This window comes from Pinus tabuliformis, chromosome 5_1, assembly GCF_031772625.1.
Source record: "Pinus tabuliformis cultivar Carrire ecotype Pingquan chromosome 5_1, CPIR1, whole genome shotgun sequence".
NCBI lineage: Eukaryota > Viridiplantae > Streptophyta > Pinopsida > Pinales > Pinaceae > Pinus > Pinus tabuliformis.
This window is the reverse complement of record NC_142305.1, coordinates 292,419,366-292,434,776: the sequence shown is the minus strand read 5'-3', so window position 1 is coordinate 292,434,776 and position 15,411 is coordinate 292,419,366.

Genomic DNA, 15,411 nt, shown 5'->3' with positions numbered 1-15,411 from the left:
ACAGCTCTGTTCTGGAACACGGCTTCAACAAGGGTATTACACAGTGAATTCACGGCTCTGTTTTGGAGCTCGGCTTTAAAATGGCCTTACACAGTGAATTTACGGCCTCAACACAGTGGATTATGGGTTCAGCTTTGAATACGGCCGTAACAGACCTCCACTGGTGTTTAGAATTAGCGGAGAGGGAAAAACAGAGTATGGTGAATGGCAGCGTAGTGAGCACAGCATAACAGAGTGTGGTGAATGGCAGCGTAGATGGAATGAAACATATGAGTGGAAATGGGAGTGAAATGATATGAGCGTAAGAGGGTAGAAGGGTTAATGAATGAACAACGGCTATGTCCTTAGATCTCAGCTTCAGAATTACACTTGGTTGCATGAGTTAATGTCGTGGAGACGTAGTACATTAGGTTACGTCACCTAAGTACGAGATCTTAATGAAAGAAGCAGCCGCAAGTGAAATTTGAAATCATGGTAATCAAGGACTGATAGTCGTGGATGATACGTGGGTATATGGTCTCATGGCTGGTAATCATTACACTTAGTGGCAAGAAACACAACTTAGAAAACTTTGCATAATGGAATAACTGTAAGCTTAGGATTTGAAACATACCTCAGATTCCCGCTTAGATTTTCCTTTGATGACTTGCCACTTAACCCTTCACTGACTTATGACTGTTGCATGATTATTTTCCATTTATTATTGATGACTACTGCTGTAGAGAAATTTCAAACAGACTGTGTTTTTTATTTATGCAGGTACAGAGAGCTGCGGAATCGTTAGTTGGCTGCAGAATCCTCAGATGGCTGCGGAATCTGCAGTAGTGGCCTCCGATTGCACAAAAAACTTTAGTTGTAAAAAAAAATGACTTTATTGATGGAATGGAGTGTAGTGGGTGGATGGATGAATGAAAACAAATGAGGTGGAGTGGAAAATGAATGAAATGGTGGGTGAAATGGTGGTGATGATGAAATGAAATGAAATAAGGGAAGAAAGAGAATTTTTTTTTCTTTTAGAAAACATGAGGTGTCAGGTGACCCTGATTTTCACCTCAAGTTTTCTGTATGAGACTGCCAATCAGAGATTGGTTTTCAGGCTCATACATTTATTCTTTTTTTTCCTTTTTTCTTTTTCTTTTTTTTTTCTTTTTTTTTTCTTTTTTTTCTTCTTTTTTTTTCAAAAACCAAAGCTTTAGGCTGATGGAGGAGAAGAATCCTTCTCCACCAGCCTGATTGCAGAATCTTCCTTGAACAATTTGACAAACTCTTCTTTTGAGAATGGCTTCTAGTAGATTTTCAAGCGGTGGCCATTCACAATAAGAGGAGTATGAAATTCATCGATAGTTTTTACTCGAACTGCTCCATTGCTAAAGACTTCATCGATCTCATATGGCCCAAGCCAATGAGTTTGAAACTTTCCTTTGAAGTCTTTGAATTTTGAATCAAACAATAGAGCCCAATCTCCTTTCTGAAACTTTCTTTCTTTGATATGACGATCATGCCATTTAGATCTTTGGTGTTGAACTAGATCGGTCCTTAGAATTGCATCTTGTCTCATTTCATCTAGCTCATTTAGCTGGTCCATTATGTGTCTTTGAGCTTCTAAGAGGCTCATTCCCAATTGGACTGCCATCTTGAAGGTCTTGATTTGGAACTCAATAGGAAGCAGGACTTCCTTCCCATAAACAAGTTCATAGGGAGAATGTCCTGTTGTGTTCTTCCATGTGGTCCTATAGGCCCATAAGGCTTCAGGGAGCCTTTCCACCCAATCTCTTCTATGAGGATGAACAGTCTTGGTGATAATGCCTTCAAGAACTTTATTGGTAGATTCCACTTGACCATTAGATTGCGGATGGTAGGGAGTAGATGTTTTGTGCTTGATCTTATATTCCTCCATCAGCTTCTCCATCAAATTAGATGTAAACTGGCTGCCTTGATCTGTCACAATTTCCCTTGGGACACCAAAACGAGTGAAGATATCCTCAAAAAGAAATTGAACAACTGAATTTTCAGTGGCAGAAGGCAATGCTTTTGCTTCTACCCACTTAGTAACATAATCAGTACAAACCAGTATATATTTCTTTTGCTTTGATGGTGGATTAATTGGTCCAACGAAATCTAGAGCCCATTTCTCAAAGGGTTCGATGCATACCTGAGGCTATAGAGGCATTTCATTTGAAGGAGTTGGTTTCCCAACTCTTTGGCAGCTGTCACACCTTTTAACATACTGCTTTGCATCTTTAAAGAGAGAAGGCCAATAATATCCTAGAGAAAGGATTTTATAGGCTGTCCTCTTGTCCGCAAAGTGCCCGCCGCATGGTTCATCATGACATGCCTTAAGGATGTCAGGCATTTCATCTTCCCGAACACACCTTTTGATTATACAATCTGGCCCTGTTTTGAACAATTCATTAGAAATCCAAGAATAATGTGAACTCTCCTGAATGATTTTATTTTTCTCATTAGGAAATAAGTGTAGAGGAAGTTTCCCTGTAACAAGATAATTAGCCATATCTGCATACCAAGGTGTCTTGGTAGTCACTGCAAACAAGTATTCATCTGGAAACTTATCTTCTACTGGAGAATCCTCATTAGTGTTTTGGATTCTAGACAAGAAATCAGCTACTGTGTTTTGCTTTCCAGGTCTATCTAACACAGTAATGTTGAATTCTTGCAAGAGTAAAAGCCATCTTGTAACTCTACCATTAGTGACAGGTTTGTTCATTAAGTATCTTATGGCAGAGTGATCAGTATGGACAAAGGTTTCATAGCCGGTTATGTAATGTCTAAACTTGTTGATTGCATGTACCACAGCTAAGAACTCTTTTTCTGTAACAGTATAATTTAACTCAGTAGGAGTCAAATTCTTACTTGTGTAATAAATGGCATAAGGGATCAAATCCTTTTGTCCCAAAACAGCTCCTAGAGCTGTATCTGAAGCATCAGTAGAGATGTGGAAAGGGAGTTTCCAATTTGGCCCCCTTAAGATGGGTGCTTCAGATATTCTATACTTTAAGGCTTCAAAGGCAGATTGACACTCAGGATCCCATTTAAACTCACAGTCCTTGGTAAGCAATTTGAAAAGAGGAGATGTTATCCTAGTGAAGTTTTCGATAAATCTTCTGTAATACCCAGTAAACCCAAGAAAACTTCTAACATCCTTTTGGCAATTTGGAACAGGTAACTTAGAGATGACTTCGACTTTGGATTTATCAACCTTGATCCCATCTCCTGAAATATGATGTCCTAAAACAATCCCTTCAGTAAACATCATAAAACACTTTTAATGACTTAAAGAAAGATTTGTTTCCTTACATCTTACCAGTACTTTTTCCAAATTTTCCAAAGCTTCTTCAAATGTATTACCATAAACTGTGAAATCGTCCATGTATACCTCTACACAATCATGAATCAGATCTGAAAAGATTCCTAATACAGCCCTTTGAAATGTAGCAGGTGCATTGCACAATCCAAAAGGGAGTACTCGGTAGGCAAAATTTCCCCAAGGACAAGTAAATGTGGTTTTGTCTTGATCTTCAGGTGCTACCTGAATTTGATTGTACCCACTAAAACCATCCAAGAATGAGAAATACTTTTTACCTGCTAAAGTGTCTAGTACCTGATCAATAAAAGGTAAAGGAAAATGATCCTTTAAGGTTTCCTTGTTCAATTCTCGATAATCAATGCAAACTCTCCATTTACCATTCTTTTTGGGCACTATAACCAAGGGAGAAACCCATTGGCTATCTGAGATGGGGTAAATGAAGTTTACCTTGAGCAATTTCTGCAGTTCTTCTTTCACAATTTCCCTAAGGTTTGGATTCATCCTTCTTTGTGGTTGCCTAATAGGTCTGCTATTCTCTTCAATGTAAATGTGATGAATACCAGTCTTAGGATCGATTCCTTTCATGTCAGTGTATTCCCATGCAAAGGCAGTGGAATGTTTTTGCAACAGTTTAGTTAATTCTTCTTGTTGTGGTCTTCCCAAGTTTTTGTTAATGTTTAATGTTTTTCCTGGGAGGATTTCAACTGTAGAACTACCAAACTCTTCCATTGAGAAGAGAGACATTTGTCTAGAGGAGAGATATTCAATGTTTGCATCTATCTGAAAATGTTCAGAGTCATATTCTAAAGATACTTCAAAATTTTCTAATGTATTTAGAATTTGACTATCCTCACTGATCTCAGAGATGGTTAGAACTGGTTGTATAGTATCTTCATCCTCTACCCATTCATCTTCTCCTATTTCTGTTATAGCTTTTGCTGGGGGATACAAGTTGAACTTCTTGGTGGAATTACCATCTGATATATACATGTCTCCAGACCTACAGCTTATGAAAGCATCAGCTGTGGCCAGCCAAGGTCTTCCTAAAATAAGAGGATGTCCTCCTAGATTGTTCTTGGGAGTTAAAATCATAAAATCAACAGGATATTCCCAAGAATCTAGAGAGACTGGAATGTCTTCCAATACACCATCAGGTTTAATGATTGATCTATCTGCAAGCTGCAGTAGAGTGGGTGTAAAGAGAAGGTTAGGAAGCTTTAACTGATCCATGGTCTGTCTACTCATGATGTTGATCGCGGCTCCTAAGTCAATCAGAGTATTTGGGATTTCAACCCCATTAATATGAGTTTTGACAATAGGGCTACCGGGATCTACATACTTTTGCATGGTAATCTTACCCATCATTATGTCTGCAATTTTTCCAACTAGATGTATCCTTTTAGTATCTCTGGTTCTTTTTACTGTTTTCTTCAAACTCAACTCCTTTATTGTCTTCGCTAGAATGGGAATTTCCTTAATGGCCTGTAACAAGGGGATCTTGATACATACATTTTTTAATTCATCTAGGAAGTTATAGTCAGGCACCCATATCTGCTTTTCCACCCCTTTATCAATTTGCAATCTTTCAGGAAAGGGAGGTGTAGCTGTAGGTGTAGGTTGCTCAACTAGGGGAGTTGTAGAGATTGATTCTTTTTCTTTTTCTTTTTGGATATTTTGATTTTGAAGTGATACTTCAGAACCTTTATTGACTTTGAGAGATTCCTCCTCAGAAATGCTTGGTTGTTGAACACTTGTGGAAGGTTGATCTAGGATTCTACCTGATCTAAGTTGTACTTCATTAAGAGGAACAACCATATAGGTAGGGAATGGTTGACCTTCCATCATGTAAGCATTTTGAGGGTTCCTATTATTTGGATTTGGTAATGGCTGAGAGGGAAGTTGATTAGATTTCTGCTGGGATTGAAGTGCTAATTGAGAATTTTGATTTTGTGGAGGAGTTTGTTGTTGTTGAGGGTATGGCAATGATAGTTGTTGACCTTGGTTTGGAAGTTGTGGAGCTTGCTGATTATCAAATGATGGAGAATATTGATAGAATTGTGCAAATCTCCCATAAGGATTTTGCATGCTTTGCATCCACGCTTGGAAATCATTTTGAGGTTGAGGCCAAGGTTGTTGCCAAGGATTCCAACTTGGTTGGGATTGAGAATTCATAGAGTTGTTAAACCCTTGATTCTGTTGTCCTTGCCAAGGTCTCCTTGCAATAAAACAGAGAGATTCGAGTGTATCTGGATCCTCTTGAAAGACTGCTTTGAGGCCAGGGATTGAAGGACAATCCTTGGTCTCATGAGTTTCTGAGCAAATTACACATATTTCTACAACGTGTGCATCTAAGGGACATTCCCTTAAAGCATGTTTCTTTCTACATTTCGGGCAAAAGATAGCCAAAGCTTCAGCTTCTGCTTTTTGTTTATTGTGAATCTTAAGGGTATCAAGTTGTTCACTAAGACTCCCTAAGATGTCAGTTTTAAATTCATCAAGCATACTGCCGATTTCAGCCCTACTCACTGATCCTGTTGCAGATTTATTCGCCCTAAGGAGAGAAGGATCTCTAGGCCCTTTTTGAGTTTTTTATTTGCCCCTTGAGAGATGGATACAAAGTTCTGCTATGTCATTGAGAGAAAGTTGAGAAATATCCCCTTTCCCCATCATGTTTAAGATGTCTATCCATTCATCCCTGATGGCTTTTAATAAGAGGGCTTTTAAGGTCTCTTCATCCAAGGTATTCATTTTTGCTCTTTTCAAGTTATATTGAAACCTTTCAAGTAAATCTTCTAGACTCTCATCTTCTTTTTGTACCATTTTAAAAACCTCGTCCTTGTGATTAGTAGGCATGCAATAGTCTAAATACCTATCCAAAAATGTCTGTTTCATCTCATCCCAAGTCCTAATGGATTGAGTGAGTAACCCCATGAACCATTTCAAGGCTTGATCCTTCAGTGTTGAAGGGAACAACTTGAGTTTCTGAGAGTCATCCAGGTAGTCATAAGTTCGACACACCACTTCAAACTCAAATAAGAATGTTTCAGGGTCCTCAGTCCTTAACCCATGGAAGTTAGGGAGGACAGATGGTGATATGTTTTTCATAGTGGCTCGGGAATCCTCATTAACAATGGGAAACCCAAATGAATTATCCCCATTTCTATTTCCTCCTCCTATGGGACCTCTACCTCCATTATTGTTATTGTTATTTCCTCCTCCTCCTCTACCTCTACCTCTACTTCCTCCTTCTTCCTCTGCCATGATGATTCTCCTAGGGATTTCAAAATCTTCTGGTTCCTTTAAAAAAGGTGAATGAGAAGAGATTTCTCCTTCTTCTTCAGATGATTCCAATTCCTCAATTACAATTGGTCTTCCTGTAGGAGAAAGAGAAGAGTCTCTTCCTGGTTCAAACTCAATAGAAGGTGTAGGAGAGTCAACTCTTGGCTCTTGAATTCCAGGAATTCTAGGACTAGGAGTTTCGGTTGGAGATAAGGGGGGTGTCTCTTGTCTATCCCTTGAAGCAGGTGGACTTGTAAAAATTGAACTTCAAGCTCTAGCTAAAAACCGTCCTCTAGAATCTCTAGCTCTATGCATGTCATTTTTTATTTTTTCTTCAAATCAAGTTAATAGTTCTTTTTCTGATCTTCCAGTTCACTCTAGGTGCAAGAAGAGAGCATACTCAAGAGACTACTAAATCAATAACTTTCTCCTTTCTGATCCTCCAGATCACTTTAAAGTGCAAGAGGAGAGCATACTTGGATAGGTTATTAACTTCTTTCCTTGAAATTTTTTTATGTTTTTTTTTCTCTAAGTATGGCTACTTAATTTCACTTCCCCGGCAACGGCGCCAAAATGTTTAGTCAATTTAGTGTTCCTAAATTGATATCATTAATTGTCAACCCGGGGCTTGTAAGCTGATGAAGTGAGGGTGTACTATATGTACTTAAGCAACTTTCTTAGAGCTTTTGTCGTTTGGGGGGTTGTTTATGGTTAACTTATCTTCCTAATGATGGAGTGATGATTATAGACAGATGAGTGCAAGTGTGTGAAAAGTGAGTTCTAGATGAGTGAAAGTGTGTGTGATTAGTGATTTCTAATTACTTGCTGAATTTGTAAAGGAAAAGAACTTGAAAGAAATAAATAAATTGAAATGACTTGAAAGTAAATGACCACGTTCTAATGGCATTAGTCTCTATCCATATTGCTGCAAATAAAAGAAACAAGAAAATCACTTCAAGGATTGATGTTAATGATTATCTCCTCCTAACTCCCTGCTTCTACCACATAGTACTACGTAAAACACGATTAGGAGGTAGCTGAAGACAAATCCAAGAATTGATAAAAACTCTAATCTACTCTAATTGACAAATTGTAACACTACTAAGCCTTTTCCAACATACTGCTTCCTACATATGTGATTATGTGTAACAAGTGGAAAAAGTGTTAGTATCACAAGTCAAGACTACTCAAATACAAGCTGCAATTAATTAGTGTTATGTTCTCTTGAAATATAAGCCATTCATGATAAAGAGAGCATAAATTAGTTAGCATCCAACTTGTAAAACTAAGCTAAAACTAGTCTAGAAAACAGAGTAAAAAGGGCAGCATCATGAACAAGACAACTGCAACTACCATTAGATATTAAAGCAAACACAACACACTTAATCCCAGGTGAAAACCTGCAAAGAAGTAAATCTAATCAGTCAAAATAAAGGCCGCAGCAATGAAAAGAAATCAAGCTGTACATAACTCAAGAAAGGAAATTATGTTTGTAAAATAAAGAAATTGCAGAAGTATAAACATAAAAATACTTTACACGGCTAATACGAACAGGGGCCCTCCATTCATATCATCCACAAAAACTCAGATGCTCTTAAGTCTTCAAAACAGCGTTTCCATTACTTTATATGCAAAGATACATAATCAAAAAGTGCTGGAACAGCTCTTATAAAAACAGAGTTTGAAAACGTGCCAAAATTCTCACGAGTACATACACTACAGCATCTAAAAAGGCTAACATCGGCGTACGCAGACGCAAATATATATAGGCATATGCAAGATAGCCTGATACGTAAATCATAAAACAGAAAATAATTGAAAAGCATGCATATTGAAGGTGCAGTTAACACGTCATAGGTTTCGTGGTCAAGCTGGAGGTCCTGGTCGATATGGGCAATGAATCTAACATTAGATCATGTCCCCCACGGCTTTCAAAACACGGACAGGTCACCTTTTCCACCGACGTGATCAAACAGCTTACGTATCCACGTTAAGCTGCCTTTATTTGACCGAAACTTGACCCCCTTTGACCGGAGGTACAAATGACGTGGCCGGCTGAACTGATGGCACAGGAACTTCGAGCACGTATATTCCAACATGCCCACGTGGCTCATTCTGCAAAATAGCACGTGGAACCTTGAAATCAACAAAATGGCTGCAGGATCATCAGATGGCTGCGGAATCAGCAGATGGCTGCGGAATCAACAGAAAGTTGCGGAATACCTGCAAGTATGTCAAAAACTAAACAAAACAATCACCCATTAGCAAAGCTCACTTGATCATGTTTAATGACAACTAATGTAATGATCTGGGTGGAAAATGAGGCAAAAGAGAGAGGAAAGTGATGAAAACAGTAGGTAATGATGGATGATAAGGTGTAAAGTAGGGACTCTACAGCGGGTACAATAAGATTCAAATCAACCCGAAAGACCAAGATAAGACCACTTTCACTTGTCCTTGGGGTACCTTTGCATATCGGGTCCTTCCTTTTGGTTTGTGTAATGCTCCAGCCACTTTCCAAAGAGCGGTATTGAGTATATTCTCTGAATTAGTCCATGATGCAGTGGAAATATACATGGATGATTTTACTCCTTACGGTTTTGACTTTCAAGAAGCTTTATCTAACCTAGGAAAAGTTCTAGACAAGTGTATTGAGATGAACCTATCCCTATGTCCAAAAAAATGCAAATTTTTTTATGACTGAAGGGACTGTGTTAGGTCATGCAATATCTCAACAAGGACTACAGGTGGACCCCAACAAGATTGCCATCATCCAAAGGGTCCCACCTCCTCAAAAGGTGAGAGATGTCAGAATTTTCCTAGGCTTAGCTGGGTATTATAGAAGATTCATTAAAGATTTTAGTAAGTTAGCCTCTCCTTTATTTGGCCTCTTAGGCAAAGATGTAGAGTTCATATGGTCTGAAAACTGTCAAGAAGCCCTAGATACCTTGAAGAGCAAGTTAGTAACTGCCCCAATTCTCAGAGGCCCAAACTGAGCCCTACCTTCCCACATTCACATTGATGCCTCGAACAAAGCGATAGGAGCAGCCTTGGGACAAATTGATGAAAAGTTGCCTTATGCCATATACTTTATAAGAAAAAACTTGTCAAAGGCAGAGCTAAACTATACAGTCACCGAAAAGGAACTCCTAGCTGTCGTACATTCCTTAAACAAATTCAGACATTACATCAAAGCCTATCAAACCTTTGTGCACACTGATCATGCTGCAATTAGATATTTAATGAACAAACCGGATGTGAATGCTCGCATTATTAGATGGTTTCTTTTACTGCAGCAGTTTGATTTGACCATTGTTGATAAGCCTGGTAAAGAAAATGTTGTTGTTGACTTTTTGTCTAGAGTAAATTTGCCTGCAGGTGAAGAAGGAATGGTGGATGATCAAATTCCAGATGAACCCCTGTTTGCTATCTCAGTACTCTCTCCATGGTTTGCTGATATAGCCAACTACTTGGTTTCAGCACAGTTCCTACCAAACTTATCCTCAAAAGAGAAGAGCAAGATAGTAAGGAAAAGCGCCCCTTCACCTGGATTAGAGGCAATCTCTTCAAACTTGGCCCAGATCAGATCTTGAGAAGATGTGTCAGGGAGGAGGAATTTTTTGACATCTTCCTGACTTGTCATGATGGGCCTTGTGGAGGTCATTTCGTAGCAAAAAGAACTGCTTTCAAGATACTGCAAGCAGACTACTATTGGCCCACTCTTCATCAGGATGTGAGGAGATATACCAGCCAGTGTGATTGATGTCAAAGGATGGGGAAACCTACTCCAAAGGATGAAATTCCCATGCAACCTCAAGTGACCTTTGAGCCATTTGAGAAGTGGGGCATGGACTTTGTGGGGCCTATCAGCCCTCCTTCAAAGCAGAAGCAATACATCATTGTGTGCATCGATTACCTGAAAAAGTGGGCAGAGGCAAAAGCAATCAAAGTAGCGACAGAGGAAAAAGTAGTTGAATTTTTGAGAGAGAACATATTCTACAAGTTCGAGTATCCAAGAGAGTTGGTCACAGATCAAGGTAGCCAGTTCACTTCCAATTTGATTGAAGACCTGCTCACACATCATAAAATCAAGCACAGGACTTCCACCCCTTACCATCCACAAGCCAATGGGTAGGTGAAAGTCACTAACAAAGATTTTGAAGGGATCCAGACCAAGTGTTATAGACATTTTTGTGCCTTACAGCTATAAGCATGAAATGTCCATAAACCAAGGGATCCTAAGTCCCTAAAGATGTTGTTACAACTCCTAAAGAAACAAGGTCAACAAATTACAGCTTCTCCCAGAAGTTCTCCACCATAAACTGCTCAAAACTAGTCAAAACATGATCATTTCAAGTGCTCCACTAGTTGGCTGCATTGCAAAGCACCCAAATACACTGGCTAGGTGTGTTGCAACGCACTTGAATGCACTACCAGGGTGTGTTGAGCGGGAAATGACAAGTGGCAGAGTCATTCAACGAGGTGGAGAGACAATGGAAGCTTCCAGAATCTTCTCCAATGACACTTGCCTCACTGAATTCGACCAGTGATGAGTAATAAGCTCTCAGTCTCAAAGTGGAAGCAAGAACTGACAGAGAGAAGCCACTAATCAATTCATGAGCTAACTCATCCTCTTTGCATACATCTATATGGATCCCTCATCAAGAGATCCAGAGGCTGGAATTTTGTACATTGCAGAGAATTGTTGTTGGTTTTGTGATTGATATCAGAGTATTAGGTGATTTATGCTTTGTTGGAGGTGAAGAAGGGATTCTATGTTGGGAGGCTGATCCTGGATCAGGACTCATCGGTTGTAACTCCTCCTGGATCTTCTTGTTTTATCAATAAAACTACCTGAGTTTCTCCTACATGCTTGTATATCTGATGTGTGTTATATTTGTATGTTTAGCTTAAATCTGATCCTAAGCTTTTTATGAACACAAATCTATGTCTTTGTGTAGTTTCTCTCTTCTGTGAACTTGCAGGAACTTGGTGACGCTGGGCAAGTGAGGGAGCAGATCGGTGGAAGCTGGCAAAGAGAAGATAGATTGAATCGAACAACTAGCGCAAGGCACAGGTCGGTTCATCTTAATCATCTTCGTTTATAGTTCATAAAGAAGAATACAAGAGTAGTTTTCCTTGTTTGTTTCTAAAGTCTCTGTCACAACCCTGTGGGATAGGGTCATTCTGAATAGACACTTTTCCCGAAAACAAAATGGCGACTCCGCTGGGGATCATGTCTAGTTAGTTTATTTGTGTTTCTATTGTTGTTCATCTCATAAACTTAGGAGTGGTGAATCGAACTGCATTTGCCATTTACAAACGCAAAGTAGACATCTGCTACTCTAGTCCATTCACTGAGCCTGTTTATGATCTAAACAGTTGACTCACAAATGATCTGATTACCCTTTGTGATAGCTCTCAAACCTCTTGTAAATCAACCCTCTGATTGTGCACATTTGATTGCTTTTATCCGGCCAAAAACCATAGATTAAACTGCAAACCGTGACCCAGAACCCAGAGAAAATTCTCGTTTCTGCTTCAGCGCAGGCTCTGTGAAGAGACTTTGCATTTCAGCGCAGTTCCCGAGAGGGCTACCTGCATTGCAATTCAGTTTCTCTATGTAGCAGGTGCATTGATCAGCCTAGCCCTGCCTAGCTGAGGTTCTTTTCTCATCTTTTCCAGTTTTGCCTCTGATTTTTGCAGCCTGTGATCAGTGTGTTTGTCTGTTTAAAAGCCCCTTTTCTTTGCCTTAATTCCGCCTCAGTTGTATAAAAGAAATTGTATTTGTTTTTGTGTATTTGTTACGTCATTTACAATTTCCCATTGCAAAAGTAAACTGGTCATACTGTCGCCCTTAGATCTAGATCTGTCGTAAGTGTCGTTTTGATCTTAGGAGAAAGTTTATTTGCTGTTGACAGTTGATTACGATTTTACTTTTGCCTTTGGTTTGAATTTGTGAATTTCTACTGTCGAAACAAGTGTTTACTTCAAAATCATAAAGTGTCATAATCGTCTCTACCTTTTGATTTCAAAAAGAAGCTTGTTTGTGTTTTTCACTTGAAATCGAATTCAAATTTGTGCAACAAATTTCTTTTCAGGCATCAATATTAAGAAAGTGAAAAACAAATACATGCACAAGTGCATTTACATATTGACAGTTTGTATGGCTTGATTTAGGAAAAGTGCATTTACGGTGTGCTCTTTGCTCTTTGAGAAAAGATTGTGTCTTTCTTTTCCCCTTGTAGCTAGGATTTTCATTGCTGAAAAGAGATAAAAGCTTGCTTATCATATTTAGATTGCATTTTAGGAATTACATCTACATCTCGTGGTGAACCCAAAAGGAAAACTTCATAAGAAAGATCAACCTAAAATAAATTCAATGAACTTAACAATGCTTTGTAACTTAACGCACAACATCTAGAGGTTTAGGCTAGAGACATATTCCGGCGTCGTAAAGCCTGGTAACTGTTGTCCTCACTGTTGGTTGGGTGATTCCTCCACTTTGAGACGATAAGTGCCAATACGTACTTGTGCTCCCACGTACCGTCGAGTATATATTGGGAGACCCCTATAGGCATAAAACCTTTATCCATAGGAAGCTGTGTCGGCCGCCCTACTGATCACAATGCACTGAACACAGCATTCAGGAAGATTGACCACCGTACCCTAAAAAGTATTCTGCGGTTTTGCGATTGGTTTGGCACTCCCTCTACCTAGACCTCCAGAGCAGTCCCTTTCGTTCCTTTTCAGACTCCTTAATGGAAAAGGTCCATCTGAGCACTTGTCACTTCAGGCTCATTAAAAATCGAAGGAGACTAGAGTCATCTTTTGTTTTTTCTCGACTCTTTAAAACTGAAAAAGAAAGTTGTGTCAAAAGCGTCTAAAATTCATTTAACATGGAAACATACTTTCCCTTTTATTTTAGTTGATCGAGTAATCCGCAATTGTGGAAGAAAGTCAATTGAAACCCCGTCGTTCGCGGAGGCTTACGAGTCAACCGTCTTTGTCTCCGGAAGCGAAACCAGTACGGACAAATCGGACTCGTTTAACCGGATCCAAGTCTCCAATCAAAGTTAGAACAAGTGTTTCAATGACATTAGAGACTCTGGTTACTCCAAGCATTTCTGGAATCCCTGCCTCAACAGAAGAAGTTCGACAGCCACAGAAGGACAGTGATACTGATCCTAGTTTGAGAACAAGCACTTGTGTTACTGAACCAGTTCCATCTATAACCGGTTCAGAGAGTCTTACTTTTCAAACATCTGTCGCTGCCTCTTCGGCACCAGAAATATTTTACGAACCTGACGGTACTCCCCTTCCACCTAGTTTGATTACGATAGAGGAAATTGTAGAAGATCCGCAAGCAAGTACTCCAACACATTTTGGAGTCGGGGTCACTCTATTTCCTTCAACATCAGAAGTTAGTCTACCACAAGCGGAAGTTCCTATAGAATCGCTAGGTAATCTTTTGGATAGACTACAAATGTCTGAACAACCGTCAACATCTAGGACTGTGTCTTCTGACACAGCGACGGTGGAGCTCCCTGCTGTCACTCCAACAATGTTTGCCGGCGTACCATCTGTCCCAACTAGCTCACAACTGCTAGAAGGAGTCCATCCAGGGGCTATTTCGACAGTCTGGTCCGTTCCTATTTGTTCATCCGGAATTATACCCGGAAACTCTTATGTTGATTCTCAAAAAATTGATCCATTTGGAGGTCAATTTGGGCAGTCCGGTCCCTAAGGGCAAACAATTCCCTTGAGTTCTGGATTACCACCATATGGGGGGCAATACGCCCTTTCGTTACCACCTCCGGGAGGATATCCATACGGGAGTTCACAACAGCATTCAGGTTATACTGGAATTACATCAAGTGGTTGGGTACCTATACTACCCCAACAACCAAGGGTTGTATATTCGATGCAACAATGCGTACCTGTGTCGAACATACCCACTACGCCAGCTATTGTGACTGTGTCGCAAGTTCAAGCACTGCCTGTTGTGTGTCAACCTCAAGTTTCTCAGGTTGTAATACAACAGCCTGTTGACCCTGCGACTCAACCACAATCGCCAACTAGTGGGGCGACACAGGCCCAGACGGGTACAATTACCCCTCACCTTGGTCAAACGGTTAGTATCGGGCAACAACACTTGGCTTCACAACCGTGGCTGGTGCAATACCAACAACCACAATTCCAACAAGTATACCAAGGTGCTGAGCAACAGATCTTTGCAAACAGTGGACAGTCGTACATTCAAAACGGTTAAAATCAACCATTTTATAATGGTCAAGTCCACCAACCTTACCAAACATATCAGCATCAAATGCATTATGCTGGTATGCAAAGACCAACTGCTCAAGCAATTCCGTCGTATCCTGGGTATGCTTCACCTAGCCTGAATAAACAGTTACCATTCGTGGCAACGTTAGAGTTACCTGATTTAAACCGGCTAACAAACGATCCAATTGCTTACGCCCCTTGGTGGCTAGCGATTCCACACAAACTTCCATCAGATATTCCTAAATTTAATGGAAATCCGGGTGAAGATCCATCGAATCACGTGATGACATTTCATCTATGGTGTTCATCAAACACTTTAAATGATGATTTGATAAGGCTTCGCCTTTTTCAGAGGAAATTAACAGGTCTGGCGGCAAAATGGTACATTGAATTGCCTAGAGCTTCGTTCGACAACTTCAGCACCTTAGCCACAACCTTTTTAACCCATTTTCAATTACCGATAAGGTATGAAACGGGAACAGAACTGCTTACCAACTTTAAACAGACAACAGCCACTCACA